Source organism: Populus alba, chromosome 12 (assembly GCF_005239225.2).
Source record: "Populus alba chromosome 12, ASM523922v2, whole genome shotgun sequence".
Lineage (NCBI taxonomy): Eukaryota > Viridiplantae > Streptophyta > Magnoliopsida > Malpighiales > Salicaceae > Populus > Populus alba.
The window spans coordinates 5,783,166-5,800,561 of NC_133295.1; positions in this window are offsets into that span (position 1 = coordinate 5,783,166).

Here is a 17,396-nt window from a genome sequence, read left to right on the forward strand (position 1 = left end):
TTCCAAAACAAAGGTCTACGTTCAAGCTTACCAGTCAACTAGGACGTGGCTATGAAAAATCCAATTTTTATTTAAAGTTTTTTACATTGTCGAAAAACCCAATTTCTATCTAAAGTTTTTTTTTTTTTTTAACTTTTCATTTTACACATTGAAATAATTTAACGTTTGATGTAATCTCGTGGATATAAGATCTAGAAACCCACAAGATTGACACAATCTTAGAAAATAAAAAAAAATTAAATTTGAGATAAAACATTAACCTAAAGATAATCTTGTATTAGAGAACCTAAGATATTGAAATTGACTTAGATGCCCTTATTATAAAGAATCGGGAACTCGAGGTAAAGGAAGATAAAGTCAGTTATACTTTGATAGTTCAACTGTTCTTCGTTTAAACAAAGAGAAAAACGTGTTGTTTTAAGCAAAACACCAATTTCTCATTTACTTTCTCCCATCACTATCTCTTTTAAAACAAAAATCACCAATCACCAACCAACCACCATACCAACAACTCCACTGATTCTAACACACCAATGTCAGCACACCAATGCCAACACACCCATGGTAGATCCAACTCTTCCTTTCAATTGCCAGCCAGCCTCACAACAACTATCTCCACCTTTTTTTTCCAAAGTAAAAGCTTCCATTAATAGTAAACCCATGTTGCTCTCTCTCTCTCTCTCTTTAACCATTACAACCCCATAAACCCAAGACAACTATCAACAATCCCTAAACACCACCACTTAAACGGAACCATCATCATGCAAAACCCATAATCTTTCTCTCATAACAATACCTTTCTTCACTTAATTGTTTCAATCAAACCAGTCTTTAAAATATATGGCTTATACTAGCACCGTGAGTCATGTGACCAACAGATCTTCTTACTCTAGCTCACATGTCACCATCTTTTCCTTATAAAACAACAACAGATCAGTGAAGATAGGAAGGGATTAAATCAATTTTGTTATGTGAATTTTTTTTTAAATTTTTGCAGGTAATATTGATTCTTACTGCAGATATATACATGAAAAGGAAAGAGGAAGCTACCCAACCTACTTTGTCATGCTTGATCCAAGACTCTAGAGCGTCATTCCATGCATTATTGTATGTGGTGATGTGACAAACACGTGCTGCTGGAAACCCATTGTTATCACAACATATGATTTCATTTTGGCAGTCTCTTTCTATATAGCAACACTATTAAATGTTGATTTAAAAGCTGAGATTTGTTTTTTCAAAGTAATTGTGTGTATTTGTTGTGAGTATTTTCTTAGGATCATAAAAATGGGTGCATGAGTATATTAGTAAAAATGGGTGTGTGTGATGCATAATTTCATTTTTTTTTTTAGCATGTGTTAGAATAATAACATAAAAAACAAAAAACATCACAAAAAATTTATATTAACCATTTATAAAATTTGCATTATGGCCAAGTCCTAAAAAAAATATGAAAAATACATTTGCATTAACTTGTGATTTCTTAGCATAAAAAAAAGCTCACAAATATTTTTTTTCAACTTTTAGTATTTTTATAAAATTATTGTTTTATCAGTTTTTGATAATAATATATATATATATATATATATATATATATATATATATATATTTTTGTTTGCATATGGATTTTATAATAAGTTTATAAAGTCTATTAGAACTTGACCCAAATAAAATGGCTTATTGGGCTTACATACAAAATACCAAAAACTTATCTATTTGAAAGGATCTAAAGCCCATTTCTGTCATTATTACAGGTTCAGTGACAATTTTAAAACTCATCCCAAAAGTGTTTGAGGTAAATGGATTTATAAAAAGTATCAATCTCAGTATTTATTGATGTTTAAATCAGAAATATCAACTCTGTTATTTATTAATGATAGAGTAAAAAAATATCAATCCTTATTTTAATTGATGCTAGAGTAAAAAAATATTATAAATAAATTATTGATAATATAGCACAACAATCCATAGTAATTTAAAACAAAATTAGTAATGCAACTTGCCTAAGATATGACGCTTTAGGGCTGATAATATCTTTCCCCTAACATAACAAGTCCCTTGACATGGAATTTATGAAGATTAATTAGGATTTATAATGACCATAATACTAGGTGACGACTCTATAAGATATTGTCTTGATTTTTTTGCCCATATCTCATGTCCTAGATGTCTAGAAACTTCAAGATCAAGTTTGTTAGAAAGAAATTTTGATTTTATATAATTGTTCAAGAAATACAGAAGTATTGATTCATATGTTTTCTTCTCCAAAATTGACCCATACTATTATGAAAAAAATAAAATCAAAATCCATGACAGAAAAGGAAAGTGATTTCGTTTTCTTTGAATGATAAACTCAGACTATAAAAACTGCTTTAAGCAGCAGCTAAGGGACATTCTTTATAGTCAAAACACACCATAAGATAGGCGGCATCTAGGAGCAAAAGCAATTGGAACTAAAAGAAAGAAGCCAAGGATAGTAGCCACTTTAAAACGTCCAACTTTTTGATTTTCTATACTCTTGAGTGATGTTCATCATATCAAATTTATCTCTTTTTAATTTTTAATTTAGCTATGGAGTAGTTCTATATTTTTAGGGTTTTTTTATATAGCCTAACTATGATTATACAAATATTTTTTTAATTGAATATATATAAAGTGTCAACCATTCAAGGACAAACAATCATGATTTCCAACCATTTCAGCCACATCCAAACATCTAGAATGCTGGTGTGTGCTATGCACACGCTAATGTTTTCTTTTATTTTTTAAGATTTATTGCTCCACCATAAATTAATTAAAAGAAGTTGAGATTTTATGATCTGCATCAATTCTAATGGGGTCTTCTTTCTGTTTATAACCTATAATTTATGAACCACAAGAAAAGTAATGATTTTATGGATCAAAACATGCAGAGATCCAGAGTTCAAATTTTATAACATGATTTGCGTGCGGGGAAAATGTTATTTATATTTCCCTATTATTGTCAAGCTAAAAGCCCGTCAAGGATTCCACCATCGCAATTGGCTTTTGTTTTGTAACGAGGGTGCCTTGTAGTGCTTATCCGACATCGTACATGGTATTTATTGTCTTCTTGTGTCTGTCTATGCTATAATTTGTGTTTTATCATGCAGTGTCCGTATGGTGTAATAATTGTGCTTGCTAGTCCTTGTAAACTGTGCCTTAACATGTATGCATGTAGATACATGTCTATTTTATAAGTATATAATATTTGTATTATCTTACCTATATACACTATTAAAGTTAAATAAGGTGTATATTATTTATAATATTATAGGTCAGATGATGGCTATAGATTTTTAAAATCCGGCCACCTTAACATATTTTATAATAATAATTTAATTTGTTGTTATATATTCTCTCTGTTTTTTGAAATTGATGTATTTAGTTTAAATTATTTATTAAAGAAAAAATAAGTCTTAACGTCCAAAATCTCATTTGAGAGTATTATATGTTCTTGTGAAACTAGATTTAACTCAATTAAATAAAATCCAACTTAATTAAACTCTAATTAGATCAAAATAGAAAAGCAGATGTAATAATATTTTTTAATAAAAATTATTGATTCCATAAATTAACTATAAAACCGAATAAACTAGGCCTTTTTCCAAGTCAATTCTTGAGATAAATATGACCAACAACATCAGTAAAATCAAAACCTTCTTCTACATCCTGGGTTCAAACATTACTGTGTACGCCTGTCAGTGTCTTACATACTCACTGAGTTTGCAGATATTCAGTGAGCCGTGGGATTAGTTATGGTGCGCACAAGCTAGCTCGGATACCCACGTAAATAAAAAAAACTGTAAAAAGGGCAGATATAATGATGAAATGAAGACGTGATCACATGATCATGAAAGAGAAGCAGCATGCCAATGTCCTATCATGAAAGAGAGGCAACATCTGTCATAATATGTTCACATATAAATCAAGAATTTGTGTAGAAAATACTTGTGAAAACATGGGATTTGGAGAGCCCTTTAAGGCTACCCGGTAACTTTTTTCTTTTTTTGTTACATGAACCTATTTCATGTAAATGAATTAATCATACTAAATTATATAATTCAACTACCACTTATTTCGATCCATATGATGTGAATGAGGCTATGTCATAACTTCTGGTCATAAAATGTGACAGGACTGGCAGGAGTATGGTCCAACCAAGGCTGTCTCCTACTGACCTTATCGGTTTATGAATCTTCCATTGCAAAGACAACTTTATTACATCGAAACAAATGTAATCGGCACACTGTCATAAACAATTTAAATGAATCACATCGATTAATAACATTATTGCGTTAGAATCATTTGAAAAAACATTGTTCTACCATGTACATGAGACAAATTAGAAAGAGATCATGCATGATTACAAGCATCACTCTCTCTTTAAGGACACAAATGGGGAAAACTTGTTAGCTTCTGCAATATGCAGCCAACTTGATATACTTGAGCACTGTAAACAACAGGAAAATGGCAGTTTAGTTTCAATGCTTTCATAGTGTTTGGACATTAAAGACTTCCTGTTCTTAAAATCATTGCAACTGGAAGGATGTCTTGTCGCTCATGAAATCACCTCTCCTCCACGATTCTTCCCTGCCAAACACAAAAACGAATTCAAGTTACAACTTGCATACATGAACAGCAGGATCATAGAGTTAGACAAACTGGTTAAAGAAGCCATAACAGGATTAAAGAGTTCCATATTCTTCGTGTAAAACAGTAAAAATGAAGTACACTGCTGAAAGATCACGCAGTGCATGATATATATATATATATATATATGTGTGTGTGTGTGTGTGTGTGTGTGTGTGTGGTAAAACCAGGAGCTCCCTTCAGTCCAATGGGCGAGCAAAGCATGCGGAAGGAGTTGCTCCCACACCATGCAAGTGGCCAAGCTTAACCTCTCTTCGTCAAATGTTAAGCATTGCCTAAATGCATGAGATGGCAGCTCTAGCCGCTTCTCAGCCCTCCGTATTGGACTAAAAGGAGCACCTCAGCCCCTCCATAATGCAAGAACATGCCCGGCCTCCTCTAGCTATACATCTCTTCCTCTTGATAGAGAGATGCCAGTAACAAGGTTGTTTACTCTCTTGTTTTCCTGAATTTAGTTTCAGAATAGTGCAAGACATGTCTGTTTATACAAGAAAACAGCAGGTTCCATTGGAAGAGAACATGATTGATTGGAATGGAATCTTCATACTTTCGGGCACAAAATGCATATGAGAGTACAAACATGCACCATGGTTCATTCGATAGTACAGACTAGCTTTACATCATGCTGATGAATTGATATGTTTGTTTTTGCTTACCATTGTCTTTTTTGCTTTTTTTTTTTTTTTGGTTGTTCGGTTTCCATTTGTTTTAACATGGAATCAGTCAATGAATAGAGGAAGTAATTGCATAATTAGACTCATTCTACTATTTAATTCAGTCAATGAAGTAGAAGTAGAGGCGTGTATGTTATGAAATGAAAGATTTTTTAGTATTTTTATTGGAATATTTTATTAATGCTTTTATTGATAAAGAATTAAATATTTTATTAATGATTTTATTGATAAAGAATTAAATATTAATATTTTTTATCATTTCATTGATGATTTTATTTATAATATTTAATTTAAATTTTTTATTTAATAAAATTTTTTTAGAAATCATCAAATATGATTGATGATGAATTTTCAATTTGTTGATATTTTTTGTAATATTTAATTTAAATTTTTAATTTAATCAAAAAATTTTTAGAAACCCACCAAATAACATTGACGACTTTTAAATCTATTAGTGATTTTGCCAATAAAAATTAGTAATTAATAGTGCAATTGAGAAATGAACAGTTTTAAAGCTCTTTAGAAAATATCAACGGAATTAATCTGTCGATGATTCCCTTTGTAATTGATATGATGGACAGTGCCAAAAAAATAGTTTACAGACAGATTTTATAGACAGTATTAATACGGTCGGTATAAACGACACGTCATCGTATTTTTTTGCTTTGTTTTAATTTCTTCTTTTCCCACTATAATTCTCTTAGTATATATCGATGGAATATTTATGTTTGTAAAATTCACTACACCTACATATTAGTTACGACTCTAATGAGTATCTAATCTTTAATAAAGTATTAATTATAAATATTTTAGAAAATAGTGTTTTGATGTAATAGAAATTTTATAATTATAAAAACTTTATAAATTTTTTTATAAAGTTTTTTGTTTCAAGAATTTTATCTGTATTTTAGATTTATTAATTTAATATTGTATGAATAATAAAGATTAATGTGATAGTTTAAATGAAATTATTTTTGATATTATAACAAAGATTTATTGAATGATTCAACTAAAAAAAACTCATGGATCTGCCACGACGTATCATAAATGAGCTTGGTCTCCCGTTGTAACTATTTTGGACTCGAATATGAAAGAAGACTCTGGGTTTTGCTCTTCGGCTGTAATTATTTTGGTAAAATGTTATTTTCGATCTTCCCCGTACTTGAATCCTTCTCCTCAAGTTCAATTGGTTGATGTTAATTAGGCTAGCAAGCAAGTACTCTCCTCCTGTAATTCAATAGGTCAAATGTTATTTACTTTTTAGTTTGGTCAAATTAATGTTAATTTGGCCTATGGGTTTGTATCTTCCTAAATTTCACATGTTAGTGATCAACTTTTTTTTTTTTTCGTAGTTATTCGGACTAGTTTGTACGTATCATGATTAATTTCATAGTTCACTGAACATCCTGTAAATTCAGTGAACATGTAAGGCACTGCGAGAATAATAAACATACACGGTAAGGTTTGAACTTAGAATATAAAAGAAAAAAATAAATCCCTTTAATTGCTAAACCAATACCCGAATTGCAGTGATGAACTTTTCTTGTTAGGTAAGAGCGATGCTTTCACTCTTTGACTTCTTCACAGATCGAATGAGTTCAGATTCTCTTTTCTTTTAAATTAAACAGAGAGAGAGAGAGAGATTGAAACTAATTCACAGACGGTAATGTACACTACCCACCAAACACTGAAAGGCTACGCGCATATCTATCTCCAAGATCTTGTCTTGTACCAACAGCACCCCAATCGTTAGATTAGGACACCTGAACGGTTTTGATAAGGTTTCCAAAACCCTGGTTCTTTGTCTCTACTATGCCTGCAACGCCCAGGTTATAATGCAGATTCTGTAAGGAAAAAGAAGTGATTTGTGGCTGGACATGATCACGGCTTATTGAGCAGTGTAGATGAGATCATGAATCATGACATATAGCATGAGCTGTTGAGTTTCGAGGAGGGCTAGGTATGTGGCTCTGTGATTTAGTATTTGTCCCTTCTGGTGCTCCGATTCCGATTCTCTCTCCCTAGGGTTTGGTAAACTTTCTACAGTACTGTGCTGCTACCCATAGAAGTTAAGGTCCTAGCAGGATAACTCTTCTAGTTCAGCCTATGTAAGGCTATAAGGAGTAGAATTGGCTTGCAAAAGTTTTGGTGGAGACTTGGAAATGACTCCCAAAGGGTTGGTTCTATTTTAATATTGATATGATTCAAAATTTAACGGTTAAAGGTTGTCTAGGTTAATGAGTATGACTTTTGAAAAAAAAGATATATTTTGGTGGAACATTTTAAGAATCATATTTCAAAGAGATATTTCATTCGTAATGTTATAATTATTTATTTAAAAGTATTGTAAAAAGAAAATAATAACTCCAGCAATGTTAGAGTGGATTACTGATTTATATATGGCTTCTCTCGACTTTCTATATAAAATCAGAGAATTTTGCGGACAATTCTCCCAAACCAACAAAATCTAGTAGTGGGGGAGTAAATGTTATGGAGTCTGAAAGAAAAGAAAAGAAGATTTTAAAGATAATCATAGATAGTTTGTATGATAATTAGTGCAAATAAGATGTTTGCCAACAAAAAATAAATTAGGTTCAAGAAAAAGTGATATTTTTTATATGTTCCACAAAGTAATGGGACATAACATCAATGAATGTGAATAATTTCACCAGAAGGTGATACAAATGATGACTTATGGTCTATTGCAAATAGGGAATAAGAAAAATGCTATAGGTATGATAAGTTTTCAAGGAAAGAAAACAGAGATGTGTAGGCTTCAACATATCAAGAACAATCAACTGAAGCTCATCCTGACAAGACTCGTTGTTACCTACAATGGGAATTATAGTGCATTGCCTCATAATTACATAAATTTTTCTAATATTAAGTGTCATGCTTCTATGTTTCAGAACAAGATTGTTGGATCCACCAAAGCTCATCCTAACAAGACCTATTGTTTCCTATAATGGGAATGATGCATGGCCTTATAAGTACATAAATTCCCCCAATATTAAGTGTCCTGCACCTGTGTTTCAAAACAAGATTAATGGATCCACCAAAGCTCGTCCTGACAAGACTTGTCGTTACTTACAATGGAAATTATAATATATTGCCTTATAATTACAAAAATTCTCTCAATATTAAGTGTTATGCTCCTGTGTTTCAAAACAAGATTGATGTATTAACTCGAAGTAACAAGTGTTTTACACCTGAAGAACTAGAAAGACAATGAAAAGTTAAAGCTAACATAGCACAATGAGTATAGTGTGGTAGAGTAGTTGAAGAAAACCCCTACTAGGATATCCCTAATGTCTCTTATCTCGAGTTTCGAGCCCCACTACAATGCGCTACAAAGAGTGTTAAATGAGGCATATAAGCCCAAAAGGCTATGGAGCATCCATTTGAAAGAATCCATGCAAAAAATTACCTATATTTCACTAAAGACGAGCTCGATGCTAAAGGAACAGGTCATAATAAACCTTTATACATCATTGTGAGGTGTAAGAATTGCACCATTGGCAAGGTATTGGTGGACAACAATTTAACTTTAAATGTATTCTTAAAACATGTGTTGGATGAAATGGCAATTAATTATATGCATATGCTACCAAACACCATGACAACTAGGGCTTATGATTGTTCCCTAAAGTAAGTGGTTGGGGCCATTGAAATAAACTTGTTCATTAGCCCACAAATGTTTTTACTAATCTTGCAAGTGATGGACATCCACCAGGACATCCACTAGTCATACAACATGCTATTAGGAAGGCCTTGGACACATTTTGCTGGTGTCATTGTATCATCCTTACATCAGTGTTTGAAGTATATTGCGAATGAAATATTGGTGACAGTTAAGGCTGAAGAGACCTTGGAAATGATGTAGAATATGACAGTTCCCAACTAAAGGGAGAAAAGATGAAAATCTCTATGCTTTTGAAATTATTAATATATAATGGGTGTAAAAAAATACAGTATTGAGAAAAGCGGTAATTTCTAAAGCCGTAAAAATGACAGTCAAATTTTATTAAAGCATAGACTTCCTTTCCAATATGATCTTATCTCTGGGAATCCTGAGAGGATAAGTCTGCTAAGGTTAAAGACTGTAAATCAGAGATTTGAGCTTGATTTTAAGCCTGAAAAGAAAGACTATAAAAGAACTTTTGATATCAAATGAGAAAAAAATATTAACTAGGTTTGAAGGAACGGAACTAAAAGAAAAAAAGATTGTCATCCCTTGATCCATGTATCATTCTCCAAGGCTGCTTATATAATACACTCTGAAGATATGGCAGATGTCTCTACTCAAGAAAAATCTTACCTCTACCTAGTGAAGATCAAAGTAAGTAGGCACCCAACTATAAAGGCCCATGTATAGTGAAGAATACATTATATGAGGGAGATTTGTTATTGATAAGAATGGATGGAGATGACTTGCCTAGGACTATGAACTGACTCTGTAAAGAAATATTATGCATAGTATACATCTTCTTTAAATCAATAAAGTTTGGCTATTCATTCTTGTTACATCTTGCATATTTTGCAAATGATCTCAAAAGGCTCAACAAAAAAACTTTTTTCAAAAATCATTTTCTCTTAAACAAAGGTTTTTAAGATTTGACTTTGGCTAACAATTTCAATAAAAAAAAACTCAATGATATGTAAAATGCAACAATTCACCTAGCAACTCCCTAGGAGATGAATAAATACCTAGAAACCCAAATAAATGACTTAACCATCAAATTTTATTATGCAAGAGCTGCATGAAACAAAGATAATGAAGTTTTCAAGAGTCATGAACTCATAAAATAATTCCGTGCAAATAGCTATGTTAATGAGGTCAAAATTTATTAGTCTTGACCAATCTTGTTTGAAATGAGGAAAGGCTATTTTTTATATCCCTTAGAGATAAATATGTCCCTTGCGGTTTTAATTTGAGTTAAATTTGAGTATTTTTTCCATTGTAAGATAATTATGGCTAGGATCACATCCCACATTAGGGGCAAGGAAAGAAGAATTCCTAGTTTATGGCCTGCAACATAATCTTCAAGTGTGACAAGAATTCATTAATGTTCTAAAATCCTTTTATTACAATGATTCCTTATTTATCTTAGCTATACAAGGAATGATCATATCCCATACTAGGAGCAAGGAAAGAAGAATTCCTAGTTCATGGCTTGTAACAGAATCTTCAAATGTGACAAGGATTCATTAATGTTATAAAATTCTTTTCTTACAATGATTCCTTATTTATCATAGCTACACAAAGAAAGAATAGTCGGTGGTATTTAATGTTAGATTTGTTAGCTTATTTTGGGGAGTTTTTTAATCCTACAAAGAAGGTTAAAAAAAGGCAACAAGGGTTTCCATGTTTTGAGAGTATTCTTTAAAGCTATAATTAATTATCCTATACAAACAAGAAAACTAAAGGGGAGGCAACTTCAATAATCAATTTCCTAGCTTTTTGGATATTTAATGGCAATAAAGATCCTAGTGTTTCTAGGATGCAAATTTCATTTATGACATTATTTAAATTAGAAAAATTATCTATCTTAGGTTATTTTGTTTAATTAAGTATAACAACTTTAGTTTGTGTCAAATTTGTTACTTTTATTATTTTCTTCATATTTAGGCTTTATTTAACATACTTTTTTTTTAGCTATGATCCAAGACTTGTTTAGATCAGGGTGTGAGCTTACTAGTAATGGTTTTGGGCATCAACTGATGCAAACCTCGTGATCACGTGGTAACACAACCTACAATTAATATTAAGATTTGATCTTGGAAAGCTGAAAGAGGTCTGATAAGAGTGTGACACAATAGAAACCTACCACAAAGCACCAACACTATTAGAATGAAGTTGAATGATGCCACAAAGCCAATTAATCTTTTATAAGTCAAATCTGGTTCATTCAATAACCAAATAATGCAAGAAGTTCTCTTACACATTAAAATTGAATAGTTTAGAAGAATTATTCATCAATGGCTATCAAAATGTTCATGCAAATCCCATGTGTTTAAGTATGTTTAAATAGTTCTAAAAATTAATCCTAATAAATCTACCCTTCTAGGCTAAATTAATCCATATATAAAAATTAACGCTAAACCTTTATTAGTAAGCCTAAACCCTGATCCAAACAAGACTTGAATTATAGCTGAAAACAAAGTATTAATAAAGCCTAAACAAACCTTAGGTTGTAGCTAACAAAATAAAAATAAAGCCTATAAGTTCTAATTCTTTATCCGTCGTTAGAGAAGAAGAAAAGAAAGTAGTGTAAGTCTGATACAAGACTTATTTATAGTCTATAATATTGCCCAATAATCCTAGGAACTAAAGGAGAAGTTGTTGCCCCTTTAGTTTTCAAGTTAGAATTGAATTACGGTCTCGGCCTTGTTTTTATCCTTCTTTTGAAAGGAAAAGGATGTTGCCTTTAAGGCTCCTCTTTGCCACCTCTTGGTATCCTTCCAATATTATAAGACATAATTAATTTAATGAATTATTCTTCTTGTATAACAACGAGACTGTGTCGGCCATGTGTTTTGCCACCTCTATTGTGTTTTTTCCTCTACTGACATGAAAATAAAATAAAAAATAAAAAATTATAATATTTAAAGGAAATAATCAATGTTCCCAGATATAATAAAAAAAAAAATCTAATAATAATTAGGACTCCACAAAACATATGAAAACATCACATAACAAGGTTGGCTGCAACTTATACAAAATTACTAGCCTTATTATCGAAACTTCATAACCTAAATAAAGGTGGATTGGGCCCCTCTTACACATGGATTAAATGTACTAAGGCCTCCTTTTGACGCTCAAAACAATTCCCGAGTTCATCCTTAGCCAAAACTTGTACAACTAGTCCATTCAATGCTTCTTTTAATGCCTTCATTTTAGACCTTGTGATAGGTCCATTTGGAATATATAATGGGTCCTCGGTGTTTATGGGCTAATCCATATCATCCCCTATTTCCTCAAAAGGATTTGACCTCAAATTAAAACCTTTGTCAAACAAAGTAATTTCAGCAACATTAAACGTAGCACTAACACCATACTTACTTGGAATATTAACTTTGTAGGCATTGTCATTGATCCTCTCTAAAACTTGGAATGGACCATCACCATGAAGCTATAACTTTGACTTCCTATGTTTAGAAAATCATGCCTTACACATGTGCATTCAAACCCAATCACCGAGTTGGAAAACAATCTGGCATAACAGTTCCAGTGGTGGATTTCTGGGAGGGAGAAGGGAAAGGTTGAAGATGATGGTTTGCTTGGTCTAGAAGGGCGGCAGTAATAATGAGGAAGAGAAGATGAAATGGGCAAAATAGTTTCCTTAGTGTGACGACAATTTGTCTAGATTAATTGGGTGTAGGGTTTTCTTGTATTTTTTTTTTTATCTCCCTTATAAATTCTCCTCAAATCCCCCCCTCCCCATTTTAATTATATGTGTAACCACTTATTTATAGGTGGAAATCTTTTTTTGGCTTGAAGGCAAAACAAACCAAGATCAACCATTGGATTTCAAGAATAAATCATAACCATTTATGTGCTAACTTAGAGACAAAACAAGGAAAAATAGACCATTGGATTAAGAGAGTACAACTTATTCATTTTTTTTTATTTACAGTTAAACTACCTCATAGAGTTGTCTCACTATCTTTGCCTTCTTTTCACCATCTAAACTTACCTTTTTTTTTCAAATGTAAAGAAATTATTGCCTTAGCTTTATGACTTAGACTAGTTTTTGTCCAATTCTTTGCACAAAAACCTTCAAGCAACTTGATTGGTCAATAATCTAGGGTTTATTTGCATTAATAACATGTTTTCAATATGTTTTAATCATAGGGTTTCGATTTTGAACTAAAACCTCTTTTGACAAAATCATGATTTTTTGAGTGAATCAAAGTAAATGGATACTAGATTATTGATCATTATATGATTTCAAACTTGTATGTGTCTTTGATATGTCCATATCTGGTCTGATTTGGAATCCACATTGCTAGGTTCATATTGAATGTTTTGTAGTGTTCTTCATATTCTTTATTTACTAGGTTTTGATTCATTTTGACAAGGAGTTTTTGAGTTTTTCATGTTTTTTTTTTTTAAGTTTGATTCATTTTGGATTAGGGTTTAAACTTTAATTTGATTTTCAGGTCAAACCAATGGACTTTAGTCCGATTTATGGTCAAACCAAAAGTTTTGGGTTAACTCAATCAGGTCAAAACTAGGTCAAAAGTGAAAATCCTATTTAGCTAGGAAATGTTTTTGCTATGGGTTTTTTGGCTTAAGGGTGCATTTGGAAAACACCCCCTAAAACTATTTTGACAGTTTTAATTTTAGAAAAAATAGGTTTTTATCAAACTGAGCCTTAAAAAAAATAATTTCTGCTTATTGCATACAACCCAATCCTTACAAAAAATTACATTTTATTAATTAAAAAAAAAATTAGCTGTTTTTTTAAAACAAATTGTGTTTCTTTGTATTTTTTTTATAAAACTTTTACAACAAGTTTGTAAAAATTCTACAAGGATTTGGTCAATATTTCAATAACCCTAAAATTTTAATTCCTGAAAATCAATAGTCAATATTTTGGTATAAATATTGGATTACTGATAGGCTACTATTTAAATATTAGGAGCTGACTAGAAAATTTTCAGAATTATTTTGGATATTCAATAATTTTAATTAGGAGTATTTTCACCACAATATACGACTTGTAGAAAACACTTTCACCTTTCAGAATAGGTGAACTTTGTAAGAGCACCTACATGAATTCTCCCTAAAAGAATTTACCTGGGCATACGAGCCCATAATAAATTTAAAATGTCAGATTCATAAGTGTGAATCTTAATGAGCCCATAATCTTTGTCTTGCAAAGGTAGCAATACATTATCATAAAAAAGTCAAGATAAGACTTAAGACTATGGATTGTGGATTTATTAAATATGCAGACAATACTAGTGGTTGTCAATTTTTTATACATAAGTCAAGTATGAAGGATATTCATTATAATACTATTATGGAATTAAGGAATGCTATATTATTTGAGGATATGTTTTTATGGAAGGAAATACGAGAAAACTGTTCACTTAAAAGAACGATTGAGGCTAACTCAAGTAATCATCATTAATTAAAAGATGATAAAGTTAAGCTTAGACATAGAACAAAAATGACCAAAACATTTGGTCCAGATTTTTTGGCATACTCGTTAGAAAATCAACCTCAAACCTACTTTAATGCAATGTCTTATCCAAAAGCTTCTTATTAGAATGAGGCAATCAATACATGGAAACTAATTGATCTTCCTCCCAAAAATAAATCATTAGTCCATAAGTGGATCTTTAAAATAAAGATGAAAGTTGATGGTACTATTGATAGATATAAACCTACACATATTGTTAAAGGTTTTAAAAAACAAGGTGTGGAAGATTTTGGCATATATTCATATGTGTCAAGAATAACTTCCATACGAACGTTAATACCCATTACAGCTATTAATAAGTTTGAAATACATCAAATGGATGTAAAAATAACCTTTTTAAAATAATAACATTTATGAGGAGGTTTACATGGAACAAACCTGAGGGATTTGTTGTCAATTGACAAGAAAAGAAAATCTGTGAACTTATAGAATTATTATATCGTTTGAAACAAACATCTAAACAATGACATGAAAAATTGAACATGGTTATGTTGTCAAATAAATTTAAAATGAACAAAGTTGATAAATATGTTAACATGAAAAACACAGATAAAGGTTATGTCATTGTATATCTCTATGTGGAAGATATGCTTATTTTGAGTAGTAATGATCACATGATCAAGTCTACTAAGAAAATATTAACTAAACAAGTTTGACATGAAAGACTTGGGTGTTGCGATGTAATTAGTACTTAAAAGTGCATTTTTATCAAGGTTTTATATTATCATTTTGCACTTGAAGTATCAATAACTCCTTAACTAAATCATGTTTTATAATAACATACTAATAATATAAGATACCTTTAATTTATGGTAAATGTTCATCTTAAATGCAGGCCTATCACATAAATGAAAGGATTGATTGATGAATTTAAGTATTGAAATTAAAACGACAAAGAGAGAGCCAAACTTAGAAAAGAGATGTTGGTGCAGTCCAAATTAGAACACTGTTTGGTAATTGGGTCATATCTAGAGCTGTAGATCTCGGATTTAGGTATGTTTTATATGGATGGAAAGGTAAGACATAAGCCTATAACTTTCATGTGGATTCCAAGATTTAAAAAGGTCATTTTCAATTCCAAATTATAGCAACAACGGAGAAGTTCGAATCTATCATGTAGCCCCAACACTATTCAGTGTTTAACACATATCTTGAGTTTTAGAAGTCCAAATAACCTCAATTTATTTTCCCTGAAAAGATAAGACAATTTCCTATAACTTTTATGAGTACATGTGGTTCCAGTTCTGATGTTAGTAATGACGTTTTATTCAAATAAAAAGATAAGGATTTTCACGAAGTCAAGAGTTGGCCACCCACTCAACAATTAGTCATCAAATCAATAGTTCCAAATTTTGGCCTATAAAAGGAGGCATTTATATTCATGCATTTAAGAGCTTGGTTGTTCAGATCAAGAACTTGCTCTTACTCTCTCTTTATTTTTATTTTTGTAATTCTTAAGTTTTGCTTTCACTAATATCTTGTTTATGCTTTTCATTTCCTTTCCTTTACTTAGTTAACTTGTATCTTATTTTGTTTTATTTATGTTTCTCTTCTTCATTATGTTTAGCTAAGTTTATTATGTCAAAGTGAAAAGGTTACACTAATGGTGTAAGAATAAATATAGTGTAAACTCAACATGGACCTTAATGTTTAATATTAACATGTTTTATCTTTTTTATCTTACTAATTCTTAATACCTTACTTGTTAAATGGTTAATCTAGATTTGTATTGTATAACCTACACATGTGCTATGAAAGGAACTTGATTTGTTGTTAACATAAGTTAGCATCATGAATTCCTGACAATATTTAAAAGTTTGGTGTTACTTAAATAAAATAATTAATATGATCATGTTAACAATTTATAATGAGCTATTAATGACAAATCATCCGATTGGAACCTCTTTTGTGTGTGGTTTCCAGTTAAATAAAAAGAATTTATATTATACTTGTTTGAAATACTATTAGTGGATCCTCTAACCTTGACATTTGTTTTTATCATTGTTTAATCTTCACATTAATCCAAACATCTCAAAGTCCTCTTTAACTTCTTCTTCTTAATTATTATTATTATTATTTATAATTTATATAATTAACCTCCTTGTGGTTCGACCCCGGTCTGACTGGATTATTTATTACTTCGACACTTTTACACTTAGAAGAAGACATCAATATTTTGGTCGTGTCACGATGTCATACTAGGAATACATATTTCTAGGACATCTGATGGATTGATATTGTCTCAATCTCATTATGTTTAGAAGTTCTCGAAAAAAAATTTGGTTTTTTAATCAAAAACCGAATAATAAAAAAAGCTCACCTCTATAATTGCTAGAAAATAGGGTCAGTAGTTCTTTTCTCAAAATTTCAATTTTCAACCCATTTTTTACCAAAAAAAACACTATAAAGACCTTAATAAATCTATTTATGGCCTCAAACAGCCTAAAAATCAGTTCAAAATCCAAAATCAACCCAAATCAAAAGGAAGAAACTTCTTAAGCTTAGATCTACCATCTCAGGTGATGCTAATGTATATATAAACACCCTAATAGAACTCCTCTTATCAAATAAAACTTATTGACACCAAAATCAATCATTTAGATAACCAAAATCATTGTCAATCGAGATTCTCAATCATAGAAATCCAGTAAATCTCTCTATCCTCTACCAAACTACCAAACTGGGTACTAAAAATAAAGAAAAATAAAGTTTTACATCAAAATTGAATCTTAGAAAACTCAAGGGACTAGAAAGTGATCATTTGAGAAATTGAAAGACTAAATTAATCATTTCAAGTCAAATTTAAAACCACACTATTTTTTACGTTTTTTCTATCCTG